Source organism: Pan paniscus, chromosome 19 (assembly GCF_029289425.2).
Source record: "Pan paniscus chromosome 19, NHGRI_mPanPan1-v2.0_pri, whole genome shotgun sequence".
In the NCBI taxonomy this organism is placed as follows: Eukaryota; Metazoa; Chordata; class Mammalia; order Primates; family Hominidae; genus Pan; species Pan paniscus.
Window position 1 is genome coordinate 71,819,824 of NC_073268.2, and position 15,282 is coordinate 71,835,105.

At 39.2% G+C, this 15,282-nt stretch overlaps 1 long non-coding RNA gene across 1 annotated transcript in view; it reads left to right on the top strand.

Moving 5' to 3' along the window:
* Positions 1 to 14,485, top strand: part of LOC134729461 (uncharacterized) — a 161,998-nt gene extending 147,513 nt beyond the window's left edge. The window contains exons 3-4 of the long non-coding RNA XR_010110572.1: positions 12,260 to 12,372; positions 14,265 to 14,485. This is a non-coding gene — a long non-coding RNA (uncharacterized LOC134729461). The remainder of the gene's footprint in view (positions 1 to 12,259; positions 12,373 to 14,264) is intronic.
* The last annotated feature ends 797 nt before the right edge of the window (positions 14,486 to 15,282 follow it).

Genomic DNA, 15,282 nt, shown 5'->3' on the forward strand with positions numbered 1-15,282 from the left:
CATACCACACCCCGTTGTCCCGAGGGTTTCTGCGGATTGAAGTCACACTGAGCTCAGCTGGCTGCATCCTTGGCTTGTGGGTTGTCACCATACTGTGTGTGCCAGAGTCAGTGCTACACCACCTCAGCCCAAACAGGAGGAAATGCAGGCCTTTCCTCCGTATTTTCAAAACCCCTACTCACACAAGGCAATCTTAGCAGAGTAAATTTTACTGGAAGGAGGTGGGGAGGCAGTTTGCTCTGCAGCAATGCAAACAATTTCAAAGTGGACACTGGACATCTCAGTTCTAAAAGCTTCAGCCACTTCACCCAGCAGATGTTTCCAAAGTTGCCTCCCATGTTGTGCTCCAGGTGCAGCACCAGCCACACTAGTGGTTCTCTCTGTCCCTGACTCTCTTGCCTCCACCTCACCTATTCCCTCTGGGATTAGCTCCAAGAAATCTAATTTATTTTCACCTTCTTATGTTTATTTCTGCCTTCCTCCTTTCCCTCAACTCGAATCTGTGTCCACCTTTGCTCAAGCATATCAACTGAAGCACTCAGAAGGAAAAACAAAGAGCCGTACATGTCCAGAATGACCTTGGAAGGCAGGTTTGGTTAAAAAATAGCAATTATTTTCCCTTTATTATATTTTTCTATCTGATGCCCCATCTCAAAACCACTTTCTTCAAGAACACAGACTGAAACTCCTTTATCTATATTTCAGGGCTTAGGACAGTGTTGGGTACGTTATTGATGATCAAGGAATACTGAAGAGCTGTTTTTCTATTTTGGTGCAGATGTGGAGAGAGGATTGCTTGAGACTCTTCTCAGCTCTTGAGATTCCATGTAGGTTGTGAACACTGAGGAGTGTGTGGAGCTTATGTCTGAACTTCACCTCTCTAATGTGACCATCCCTGAAATGAAAAGAAAACCAGTGCTAAATGGAAATACCTTCTTTCTTTCCCTCCCACAGCTCGTGCATATCTCTTCTACACTCAATCAGCATCTCTAGAGGAGGTGCCAGCTCTCTCAACAAGTAATTCCTTTTGGCCCCATCACAGAAGGGAAGTACAATCAACAGCAATGAAGCTTCTTTATTCCTTGCTAATTTAGTGCCAGGACACATGATATGCACAGCTTTGTGAGTGGGAGGGTTTCAAAGCAGGAAGCTTGGATCTGACTTAGGGAGGCTGGTTATCCACTTACGATACTTGACTTAGCAGAAGCCAGTCTTTGTGAAAGCTGTTGTGGGGCCCCCTGCTGGCATTGTGACATGGAGACACCTCATCCTCAGTGAACCTACAGTTCCCTCTGGGAAGCTTCAAGTTCAACAGGGCTGTGGACTTGCAGAGATTCTTGCTGTAGGCCAGGAAAGTAGATTGTAGTACTAGTACTACTGCTAGTACTACCTTTTCTACTCTCTTTGGGTTTCGTGGGCCACTTTGAAACTCTAACCACAGTATTTTCAAACTTGCAATGGTAAAATGCATTGTAAATAAAAATTTTAACTTAAAGAATACAAATTTTTTGAATACACAACTTATTTGGAATTTTATATCATAGTAGCAAGAATAAGAACACCATTAAGATATTGTTAGAAGCATTTTCAATAAGAAAACTGATAAACTGTGCATACAAACATCATGGATGAAAGGTAATGTAGTGAAAAAGAGGGAGTGGGATGGCAGGGAACATAGGCAGATCTGATTCCTAATTCCAGTCTTGCCAACAGCTAGCTCTGAGAACTTAAATCATGATCTCAGTTTCCTCATCTCTCTGTAAAAACAGGATAACAGTAGTTATCCTGCCAAGAGTATAGATTTGCAAGGTGGATCTAAGGAAATAGAGGATTTGGAAAAGTTTGGGGAACTTAAAATAGTTTTGCAGAGAATAACAATAACATTGGCGTTATCTGGGCTAGAATGGCTAAACCAGGTGATGGTCTTGTAGCAGTCTTTTGAGAGAGTGGGTCATGATCATGGCAAACTGACATTGTCCAGGCTTTCTGCTTAAATGGCCCTCTACTGTTTGGAGTCGCATTCACTGACACTTTTTAAGCAGTTCAGACAGTGTGGGGAGGAGTAAGATGTGGTTCTGGATGACGGTGGTATGAAGACCCTGAAACCACTATGCCTAGGAGCCTCCCACAGATTTTAGGAGATCCCCAGGTGGTCACTGGGAACATTCCTTCAGGGCCTTTCAAGGGTGTTTACTGTGGCAGTGGGAGGGGCCCTGAAATTAGATACCATGGAGACCTCCCTGAAAGAGACCCTGCAGTTCCATGGCCTCAGGCTAACCACAAAAAAACAAGCACTTCCAGTTCAGTGGCAAATACCATTTTTTATAACTGGGGACCTAATCATTAAAACTAAAGGGCTTGTGTGCAATTTTAGGTACAGGACCAAGACTAGTCTTCCCAAAGACAGGTCCAGGAGGGCCTTCCTTCACTAATCCATCATTTTTCTGTTACCCTGAAGTTAGGTTCCTGTCCATGAATGCCCATCCTGTTTCTTTATGTGTGTAGGGGGTATTTTCTCCCTGAAGTTGGTACAAATCCCACAAAAGGCTCTATAGGACATGTCAGTGTTGGGAAAGATGGAATTCTATGGGTACTGTTCATCTCTCAGGAGCTCCACCAAAGTAAGCATATTTTACAAGATGTGAAATATATCCATTAAAAACTTGAGGACAACAAAGGAGTTCAGGAAATAGATGCCTATGGCTGATGAGAATTAACTTCAGAAGGCTCTTTCTCAACCCTCTGTCTCACTCCTAGTTGTTGTAGGAAAGAGAGGGCACCCTTAAGTGGGGCAATTGAGGGAAATTTAATGAAATGACTATTTACAAAGAAGTGGAACAGTTAAAGGAAATCAACAAGGGATAGGAAAGCATTTAAGAGCTAGCAATAGCTGGGAGCCATTATCATCCTCAGATCTGATGGGGTAAGGGGAGAGAGTGGTTATGTGAGTACAAAGAAAGGTGTAGGAGAGAGACACTGAACAGGAACCGAAGGCTTGGGTGGAGGAACACAGTAACTAAAACCCCTAGTCCAGCAACAAGGAAGCAGGGATACGGCTACCCTATCTCGTTATCTTCCCACCCTTTTTTCTCCTTCCAGGGCTTCCCATTGGCCGAACCTAACAGGAAGCCAAAAGACAAGAACAAATGTGGAGGCTGCACATAGTCCCGGGGCGGGGGGCGAGAACCTTTCAGACAGGAAAATGGAACATATCCAGCATATTTTTGTTGTCTAAAATATCCTATTTGAGAACCAAACAAACAAAAACAACACCATGATTTAGTAGAAAGAGCATAGAGCCACGATTGAGAAGACCAACATTCTAATCTAGTCCCAGCTCTGCTACTGACTTGCCAAAAAGTCTTGGGTTGGCCATGTGGCACCCCTATGTGTTGGTACCTTCCCTTCTCCCTTCTCTAGGGTGCTGTGTGGATGAAGAGGGTTTATCAGTACAGGTGAGTGGTGAACGTGAAAAGAACAGCTGGAGCCCTGGTAAGGAGATGGGGGAGAGTGAGCAGCCACAGGTGCTGTAACTTAGGAAGAGGGAGAAGAGTAGTAATGGGGACACTCATAATCTGATGGTGAAGGAATAAGGGCAGGAGGAACAAAATTCTGAGATTAAGCCAAACTCTGAGACATTCCTCTCCTCTCATGTTCAGCAAGGCATTGGGGGATGTTCACTGACAGCTGCAGATGTAAGCATTAACAAGAGAAGATAGGGAGGCTCTGTTTATTCCTGGGTAAAAGGAACACTAACTATTTTCATTTTGTGGTTGCTTGCTGTTCTTGCCTACTTGCCAGACAGCACATCGGAGAGAGATGATCATGCATCTCAATGCCCATGGGTTTCAAATAGACTCGGTCTCTGTTTGCTGCTCATTCTTTAGCATGTGGAGTCAGTAGAGTAGGGGATCTGCTCACAACTAAAGAGAATATTAGAAGAGACAATACCTAAGGGATATCAGTGAAGTACAGACCTTACCCAAGTCTCACAGTGAAAACATAGGAGAGGAGTGTGAGATAAGTGGAAGAGTTACAAGAGATGGATCAAAAGCAAATGTGTACAATCCCTTCCACGCAAGGGCTAAGCCAGGTAGAGATAATATCTGCACAGACAGATCACTGCTGGGGCGAGATCTAGATACATGGAGCTGGGTTCACTGTCCTTGTTCCTTGTTTGGTGTCTTCTCAAAGCCACCAAGATTTGGAAAGGCCACAGTCAGGACAAGTCCTGGTTTGCTATTCCAGGAAGTAGAAGTCTAAAGGAAGAAGAGCAGACAAAGTCAAGAGAATTCAGATTTAAAGATATAGAGCATCTAAGGGCTCTAGATACTTCCAATCACACCTTCAACCAAATCTTCCACCAGGTCCTATAAGAGCCACCTGGGACTTGGGAAACTACTCCAGACACCACCTAGGTTGCCCTCTATTTCAACACTAGTCAATGATCCTTCTCAATTCAGTCATCCCTTACTCAGGGAAATCTTTTGTGACCTCCCTGACCAGGTCAAGTCCTCCTTTTACAGCACTGGGGGACACTGCCTGTGTAACACTTACCCGGTTTTACAATGATTTTATTGGTGCCTGCCTCTCCCATAGTGTGTAGGCTGCACAAAGCTATGCCTATTTGCAGAGCATTGCACACCCAGATCCTAATTCACCCTGTGGAGCTGTATAGGTTCTTTGTTACATCAGTTAGATGGATCACGGAGCAACAAATAAATGTCTGGTTTCTCAGATTCTTGGCCTGTTTCCTGGTACCTGGGATCTCTTGCTCAGCTTGGCTTCTTGACATTGATGATTGAGTTGCATCTTTTGCCTGGTTTTGGGAAACTGCTTGGCTCCAAAGTCTATGTTAAACAGATTAGATAACCGTAGACACAGGAACTACACAAGTGATAGAAGAACAAAGTAGTTGAAGGTACAAGTAAGAAGGACCAGGACTATTGATGACAAGAAAGCGAGGTTACAATTCATTTTTATTGAGTTTTGACCTGCCTGTATGGGTAAGGTGTAGAATCAAGAAAGCGATGAGAGGCCGGGTGTGGTGGCCTGTAATCCTAGTACTTTGCGAGGCTGAGGTGGGTGGATTGCTTGAAATCAGGAGTTCGAGACCATGAGACCAGCCTATGTGACACAGTTAAACCCTGTGTCTACAAAAAAATACAAAAATAACCAGGCATGGTGGCATGCGCCTATAGTCCTAGTTACTTGTGGAACTGGTATGGGAGAATCACTTGAGCTCAGGAGGTTGAGGCTGCAGTGAGCAGTGATGGTACTACTGCCCTCTAGCCTGGTCTAGCTTAGGTGACAGAGCAAGACCCTGTCTCAAAAAACAAACAAAAAAAGGCAAACCATGAGAAAAGAAACTCAAAGAATGTCCTGAAATACTGTACTGTATACAATCAAGCAATTTGACTAAAGGAGTATTGAACTCATCAATTTAGACCCTTTAGATCTCTATATGTGAATAGCTTTCTTACTGCTCTCTTGTATCTTATACTCCTAGTTTATTCTGAAGAATGCCTCCAAATTAATCCCTCCAAAATATCTGTTTGCTTCAAAATTGCTTTCAATTCACACACCTAAAGAACAAACAAACAAAAGTATTCACCTCTTTAATGGCCCTTTCTGGTAATATTTCCCATCCTGGAGGCCCCAGGTTCCTGGAAGACTAGAATTAAGAGTTAAGAATGTTATTTTTGACTAATTGTTTATTAAGCACTTTACTAGATCCAAAGTACTCTGCTGAATGCATTGTATTTATTTTCATATTTAACCTTCACAAAAACCCTATGGGATGGAAACTCTCATACACATTTTATAGATGAGGAAAATAAAGCTCAAAAATTAGTAACTTGTTTAAAATCAGACTTAAAATCACACATTCTGGGATGGAGTCAGGATTTGAATCCATATCCATCTAATCCTGGGACTTAAGCTCTCATGGAAGAAATACAGTAGCAGAACTGTGTAAGCTTTTTTTCGCTACTCCAAAAAGCATCATGGAGCTGATAATATAAAGGCTTTGGGGTTACAGCCATAGCCTGTGAAGTAAGAGACCAATAATTTTCTTCACCATAATAGTCATAATGGTTATTATCACTGTCATTGTGGTAGATATTAATTGAACATCCAGTTTGTACCAAGCATTATATTCTAAGCATTTTATTTTCCATATCTTCAATTCCTGCTTTACACATGAGAAAGCAAGCTGAAATAAGTATATCTTGATTTTATAAACTTAGATTGTAAGTTGCATGAGGACAGGGATGCTGTTTTTTGCTTACTATTTTATCCCTAACACGAGCGCTTTGCCTCACCCAGAGATGGTGGTCAATAATCAAATATTGATGAATGTAGTTTATTTGGTTATAAAATACCTGTAGACCCTCTATTCCTTCAAGAGTTGCAAATAATTATTATGAAAGAGACATGAATTCATGTAAAAGGGGGAAATTTTTGCTTATGAAATGCCTGGACTGATAGTGGCTGGTCAAAGAGAAGCTTATGGCTCATGGTGAGAAACTGTTGAATGTGAACAGTACTCAAGTTGGAATATAAGCTATTGAGAAGTTTTGTTAAAGGGTGATATGTGGAAAGGAAAAAAGTTAACGTTATGTATTTTTAAAATAGAAATGTAGGTGTATAAATATATATATTTATAAATGAAAACTTGATTTATGATACAGAGAACTTCAATGCAAGCAAAAAGATTGTTGCTCGGGTGAATTTCAAGAGCATGTCAAAGTAGGAAAAGAAAATTGGATATAAAATATTTTAAAAGACATACACTGAAATCTTTTTAAAAATGCTCATAATAATAAAGGACTAGATAGTGCTGATTTGTATTTTCTTGCTGACAAGTCAGCCAGTAGACTTTTTATTGTTTATGAACAATTAAGGTTGTGATAGATAACTTGAAAGCCGCTGTAATCTCTGATCATACAATAATTCATTTCACCTTCTCAAAAGCTAAGAAGTTCTTTCTATGAAATCCTACAAAAATCTTTTGGGAATAGAAAGGAAAAAAGATAAATATTTAAAATGGTGAAGCTCAAAAGCATGGAATCTGTAGTCTCTTTTCTTGATGTATCATAAGTGAGGAATTTTTGGGTGATATATAAAGGAAGCTTTCAAGTGAATAAAAGGAAATGCTGATGCCTTTGAAGAACAAACACAGATATGCACGACAGCAGAAGAAAAGAGAGGAAGATGGTGAAGAACTATGAGACCAGATATTGAAAATTAGAAATTCACTGAAACATGTCTGTTAAGTTCAAGGTGACGAGGGAAGAAAGAGATCAAGCGGGACAAAAGACTGCCTAATACACACATTCCAGAGTCCACGGAGGTGGGGAGGAAAAAGGGTAAGGATTCTCTTTAGAAAGAATGGATTAAAATTGTGCCAAGAAATAATCTGTTGATAACTAAGAGTCTTTCTTCTTTCCAGAACTTGTCTGAGGCAACAAAGAGAGCAAAGAGAAAGATAAAGATGGAGTCCTCAAAGAATAAACATGATTAAGAGCAGAGCCCACAGCTCCAGATGTGAAAACCATGACTCGATTGTCAGTGAGGAGAGACTGGTCCCTGGGGTTTGCTGACCTCCCAGGGAGCAATGCATTTCAGAGAGCTGTCAGAGCAGTTTTCTTCTTTAAGCCCTGGTTTGTTAAGTATTATTTTTTATTATTTAAAAAATGTTTTCTATCGATACATAATATTTGTATATATTTGTGGAGCAGATTTTAGATTGCAGAATTCAATGGTCTAAGGGAGAAGAGATGAACAAGCTTGATGTAACAAGGAAGGTTAAGAGTGATATTTAAATGGAAAGGGAAGTATATATTTTATTGTTTCCTGTTGCTGTAATAAATTATCAAAAATTGTCATAAACTTATAAACTGGCACATTTATTAACTCACAAACTTATAAACTCATAAACTGCCTTAAAATAACATGAATTTATTATTTTACAGTTCTGGAGGTCAGAAGTCCAAGATGGGTCTCCCTGGGCTAAAATCAAGGTGTTGGGAGGCTGTGTTCCTTTCTGGAGGCTCTAACGGGGAATCTGTTCTCTTGCCTTTTCCAACTTCTCAAAGCTGCATGTGTTTCTTGGCTCGTGACTCCACACCACCCTGATTTCTGCTTCCATTGTTGCATCTCCTTCTCTGACTCTGACCCTTCTGCCACCCTTTTATGAGGATCCCTGCTGTTAACAATATGTCCATCAAATAATACAGAGTAATTTCTCCTGCTTAAGATCCTCAACATTATCACATTTGCAAAGTCCCTTTTGCCATCTAAGCTGACATATCCACAGGTTCCCGGTATTGATGTGTGGACCCCTTTGGGGCATGGGCGTTATTCTGCCTACCAGTTTCCTATTGCTTCTGTAACAAATTACCATAAATGAAGTGGTTCAAAACAATGCAGAAGTATGATATTATGGTCCTAGATGTTAGAAATCCAAAATGGGCTTAAGTGGGCTAAACTCAGGGTGTTGTTAGGAATGCATTCCTTTCTGGAGGCTATAGGGCAGAATCTATTTCCTTGCCTTTTCCAGTTTCTAGAGGCTACCTGTATTCATTGCTTCGTGGTTTCCTTCCATTTTTAGAGCCAGTAAAGGTCAGTCCAGTCTTTTTCACATCGCACCACTCTGACACTGACAGTTCTGTATCCCTCTTCCACTTACGAGGACCCTTGTCATTCCATTAGGCCCACCCAGGCAATCCAGGGTAATCTTCTGTCTTAAGGTCAACTGATTAGCAACCTCAATTCCATCTGTAACTTTAATTCTCCTTTACCTTGAAATCTAACATATTTACAAGTTCTGGGGATTAGGACATGGATATATTTGGGTAAGGGTCATTAATTTGCCTGCCACAAATATCATCCTATCGGAACTCCTAGTTCAAGATACCATTAACTTCATTTTATGGGTAAAGAAGCCCACTCAGAAGGGAGGTGCCTTACCCAAGGACACAGTTATTTTCAGAAGCAGACTTAGAATCGAACCCAATTCTCTATGACCCCAAAGCTTGGGTCTTTCCACCGAAAATATTAGATACTGAATGTGACTGAAAATATGCAGTGTCTATCATAGGCTGTAAAGACTGATTAAAATGAGAAGGGTCCTAAAGAAGAATATGGGAATGTTCCCAAAAGATCAGGGAAAGTCTCTTTTGTTGAGAAGCTTCTGAGAAACTATCAAGCATGCCAAAGAAGAGAGGGAGAAAGAAATAATACAAAAAAAAGAAAAATAAAAAAAGATTTCCATAAAGGTTAGGACCAGGCAAAAATTTGGTGCTTCAAGGGCTTCTGCAAAATTTTTTTGATGATGTCATCATACTAATGGGAACTGGGAGAAAAGTTCTTTGATCAGTGTTTGCAAATTTCCTAAACCTTGGGTTAGTATCTGACTGCTGTGTTTTATTTGATGTTAATGATTGATATGGTTTGGCTCTGTGTCCTCACCCAAATTTCATGTCAAATTGTAATTCCCAGTGTTGGGAGACGGACCTGGTGGGAGATGATTGTATTATGGGGGTGCATTTTCCCCTTGCTATTCTCATGATAGTGAGTTCTCACGAGATCTAGTTGTTTGAAAGTGTGTAGCACTTCCCCCTTCGCTCTCTCTCTCCTGCTCCACCATGGTAAGACATGCTTGCTTCCCTGTTGCCTTCCTCTATGATGGTAAGTTTTTGGAAGCATCCCAGCTATGCTCCCTGTACAGCCTGCAGAACTGTGAGTCAATTAAACCTTTTTTCTTCATGAATGCCCCAGTCTCAGGTAGTTCTTTATAGCAGTGTGAGAACGGACTAATGAAATGATTTAAACATATTTTATTTTATCTTTGAAAACTACCAAATTCACTTTGCAAAAACGGTATAAACAAACCAAAATATAATTGTGTGAGAAAATATGAATATAAATTGATGTTATGTGATTAGCATCTTTATGCTCAATGGGCAGGAAAAGAAACTAAAACCACAAAGGGCAAGAGAGAAAGTTCCCCATGTGGTCTTCGTAATGGAGTAGGCTTTACATATATCAGACAACAAAGAAGTGGTTTGTAAATAAAGGACAGAGATAGGAGAGACATAAGTTTGTCCAGCCACAACATGTATAGATACAACCTTTCTGGCAATAGCAGCATTTAAAGCACATGGATTCTACCAGAGAACTTGGAATATAAACTCCATGAGGACAAGGTCAGTGTCTATTTTGTTCCCCTTGGATGCTCAAGTTGTAAAGCATAAACATTTATTGAATGGACCAAAATAACATTTCTTCTTCAATAAACATTTATTGAATGGACCAAAGTGAGTTTAAAAATGCAAACACACAATAGATTATTTTAAAAAGCAAAGACAATAAAGTAAAACATTAATAAGAGTGTAGGTGCAAAAATATATTTTTTAATAGGGGAGAAAAAAAGGCAGCAGAAGAGAACCAGCTATCCAGAGGTTTTAAAGTTATTGTTGGAGAAAAGACCAAGCCTGATTTTATTGTTCTGTTGTATCTTTGTTGGTATACTTCTTTAGGGGTTTCACTGACAGCACAGCCTGGTATGGCATCAGCCTATGGCTTTATGCTCACTTCAGTATGAATACAGAAAGCAGACAAATTTGAGGCTTGGCATCAGTGGAAAGGGACTTGTAATATTCCCTCCAGGTATTGTTAGGAGCTCAATGCTGCTGACGAGGGACCACAGTTTGGATTTTGGAACACCTATGGGAAAATAGTGTTTCTCTGAAGTATAAAGATTTTAAAAAGGGAAAGATTTAGATCAGGCAGAAATGAAGTAGAATGAAGCAGATCAGAGGGTACAAAACCCAAAAAGCAAATGCTGAATGTTGTTTTCACTTTTATATTTGAGCTGTGCAAATCCAATGTCAAAACCTTTTACACTAAACAATCAGACAGAATCAAACAGGAGTATGTATAAATAAGTGCTTTGGGAACCATGAGTTTTACAAGAATGCAAATCACTTATACTTGTGGGTTCTCAATCAATATTTGCTGGTTGGAGATGGCAGACAAAATTTGTGGATGCTCATCAAAGCCCCAGGCTTTGTGTCAGTGACTGACAACTAAGAATCGGTGTGTGTTGTGTGTGTCTATATGTGAACTTTTTTTGTGTGTGAGTTTTAACATCACCAAAGAACCTAAAAGGAAACCAAGCATAAAAAGTGCCATTAAAACAATATTAAGGTTCTGACAGATTGAGAAAGGGAGAGAATTCAGTGTTAAGATTGTCAGTTTTCATTCATTTTAAATACTAATAGAGGATAATTGCATTGAAACAAAGGATAAATGTTTGAGGTGATGTATACCCCATTCACCCGGATGTGACTATTATGCGTTGAATGCCTGTGTTAAACTATATCATATAACCCAGAAATATATGCACCCACCATGTACCCACAAAAATTAAAAATTAAATCCCCTCCAAAAAAAGATTGTCACTTTTCAACCCAAGAGTCATGAGGGGAATGCATCATAGCACACTCAACCCAGGAAGTCATTAAGTAAGGTACAACATGACAAAGATTGCATGCCTCATGCAGAAATAGGAAGCCTCAGAAACTGCTAATGGAAATATGAAATGGTGCAGCTATTTTAGAAAGCAGTCTGGCAGTTCTTCAAATGATTAAACACGGAGTTACCATATGACCCAGCAATTCTCATCCTAGGTATATACCCAAAGAGGAATAAAAGTGACATTGATACATAAACTTGAATGTTTATAATAGTATTGTTCACAATAGCCAAAAGGCAGAATTGACTCAATATCCATCAATGGACTCATGAATAAACATAATGTGGTATATCCATACAGTGGAATATTATTCAACTATGAAAAGGAACAGAGTACTGATACATGCTACAACTTGGATAAACCTTGAAAACATTATGCAAAGTGAAAGAAGCCAGTCACAAACCGTACATATATTATGTAATTCTTTTCATATAGATGTCCAGAATAGTTCTACAGAGGCAGAAAGTAGGTTCATAGTTTCTTAGGGCTGGGAACAGAGAGATGACAGGTTTTATTTGAGGTGATGAAAATGTTCTAACATTGACTGTCATGATAGTTGTTCATATTTTTGAATGAACTAAAAAACATTGAGTTATATACTTTAAATGGATGAATTTTATAGTATGTGAATTATATCTAAATGCAGCTATTTTTTAAAAAAAGATTGCATGCCTCATCCCAAAGCAGTATTCATAAAGTGTGTCCTTTCACCTTCAGTCCACAGTCTCTACAAGTGGCACCCCATCTCCATCCCTTCAGGCAGCCTGTACTCATGGCTCCTAGCAGAGTTAGAATACTTGGATCTGAATGTCCAGGTTGTATGATCACAGGTGAGTCATGTGACGTTTTAAGCCTCAGTTTCTTCCTCTGTAAAATGCAAATAGAACCTGCCTCTTAAGGTAAAGTGTTTTGCAAGTGCCTGGCATATTATACACACATAACAAACAAGAGCTGGCACTATTATTCACCCATGGCACACTCAGGCATGCTGAGGCCTGCTTGCCAAATGGGGCCGTCTTGGAGACAGTTCCCACAGCAATATTTTGTAGGAACTCTTGGAAATAATTTGTTAAAGTTTTTCATTTGGAAACTTGAGGTATTTTTGGAGTCTCCAAAATGAAAGGTCGTGTTGGATGGTAGCAGCTGGTGGGAACCTGAAGCTGAAACTGGGTGAGTTTTCATGAGTTCACATGGGCGACTTCCTTTCTCTCCTGTTAGCTTTGTTGTTGCTGTCCTATAGAAAGGAGTGAACCTGGATATCAAAGGCTCAAATGTGATTTAACCCTGTGAGATTATATGCAAATTAGCATAACAGAGTGACTATAGTCTATAATAACTTAATTGCACATTTTAAAATAACTTAGAGTGTAATTGGATTATTTATAACTCAAAGGATAAATGCCTGAGGGGATGCATACCCTATTCTCCATGATGTGCTTATTTCACATTGCATATCTGTGTCAAAACACCTCATACACCCCATAAATAGATACGCCTACTATGTACCCAAAAAACTAAAAATAACAAAAATTTAAAAATTCTGTCCAGATGCACATTCTTCTAAGGAGAGGGTTTCCAACTCTGAAAGAAGTTTACGATTTCCCCCCAAATATTTAAGAAACTGAGAGAATAAGTCAAGACATAAGGATTCCAGAACTAAGCAATCTTTTTTTTTTAAGTCCTACCTGTAAACTTTTTCTTACAAACTTGGCCAAGAAACAAACTTATGTCTTATGGTGTTTGTTTGTCATTATTTCCTTTATTCATCAAAATTATTTAAGAATTTTATCATATGATTTACCTTAACAAGAGTAACTAATTTCCAGTAGTGATGAATATAATTTTTTCCAAAATGGATGCAGTAGAAATAGAAATATGACATTACAAAGGATTGCAAGACTGTTGCATTTTTTTCCTGCTTATTGTCACTGCTGTTGATTTATACGCCATCAGTGGAGAAGTGTTAACAGCATGAGTTATTTATCTGTAACATGGTTTGGGTTCTGAAATTATTCATGCTACTCAAGCACTGAATTCTTAGAAGATGTATACTTTGCTATTTTTCTATCTACTGGTTATGCAATCAGGTTTATAAATATGCCATAATGAACATGCCTGGGAAGAAATGAATTTTTATCAGTGTCTATTATCTGACAAATATTTTTAAAAAGACTGATTTTTTTTAACAAAAGACTAAAACTCATTACTTTTAAAAGCACATTCTGCATGAAGAAGATGTTGATTTTATTCTTTTACAAATATTTTCATGGTATGTAGGAAAGTAATTTTCTAATGGGTATACCTTGAGTAATTTAAGTAAAATAAGTAGAGTCACGCTATTGCCCTAACATCATTTATTCATATATTCATTAAACATTTATTTACTGAGGGCTGCTATGTCCTGGACCAAGGATAAAACAGTAGAAGGTAGAGAACCTGCTGTGAGGCAGGAGCTCAAACGTGTTATTTCCCTTCCCTTGCTATTGGATGAAATCACTGTGCCAAAAAATTATGATTCAGAATCGTTAAACGTTAGGTAACTGAAATGCATTGGAAGCCGTGGTGTGAATTCAGGGCTGATTTTCAGAGAGTGTCCATCAGTTTGTAGCAAAGAGAAAATACACAAAAAGTTGAAGGCTTCTATGGGAATTATAAAATTTATGACTTGTTTCTAAGTCAAGGGCAGAGAGAACATTCCTAAATAAACACTTTTCTCTTCTAGACAAAGAGAAGGAACAGAAGACGAAGCTAGCAAGCTTCCCATGATTTCACTGCAATTCATTACGTGACCTTCTCCAGCCACGCTGGACACCCTTTCACATTTCCTCCCCAGCAATCCAGAAGCCCTGCAACAGCCACCTTTAGGAAATCTTTGCAGTATTAATAAAAATACTTCTCTGAGTGGGGGGCCAAGTACTTTCTAGGCACTACTAAGGAGAATTACCCAGGCTGGACCAAACTGTATTTTATCCAGATTAAAAAATAAATAATATTTATTTATGACCAGTTTATCTCTCTCCCTCCCTTCCTTCCTTCTTTCTTCTCTCTCTCCACCCCTCCCTTCCTTCCCTTTTTCTTTCTCCCACTACGTTATAAGCTCCTTTGAAGGCACAATCAAGTCAGTCTTTTTTTGTCATAGTATCTTAGCACCAGAGTGCCTGGCATATAGATATTCAATAAATAATTGAATGAATGAATGAATGAATGAGTGGATGAGTGAATGAATTCAGCAAATATCTGTGAAGAGCCTAATATTCATGAAGAATGGTGCTAGGCCCTGGGAGTGGGGGTGGAAAAGGAAATGGATCAAGGATGAAATAAAAGTCCTACGTTAGTGAAAGTCTATGCCCTTCCTATTTAGCCAACATTTGACCTGGGGACTCGGCTTCTGTAAGTCAGAAGTGCCAGACTTGTGTTCTTTTATACCACATTCTAGCTGCATGAGCTTAGGAAAATTATTGAAATCTCCTTTGGCTTCGTGTCCTTGTTTCTAAAATGAAATAATGTTTACTTGTCTTATTTACCAGGATTGCTGTGAGGATCAGTTGATTTAATGTGCATGAACACCTCTGTAAACTATGAAGCTATTAGGTTATTTTGGCCTAAACAGGAGATGATGCATACAAAACCACTAATCATTATAAAAGTAAAATGATTATGGCACAACAGAAGTTCAGATAAGATGCCATGCATGTGGATCACACTGCAAGAATAGTAATTAGAATAGTGCTGCTAACTCA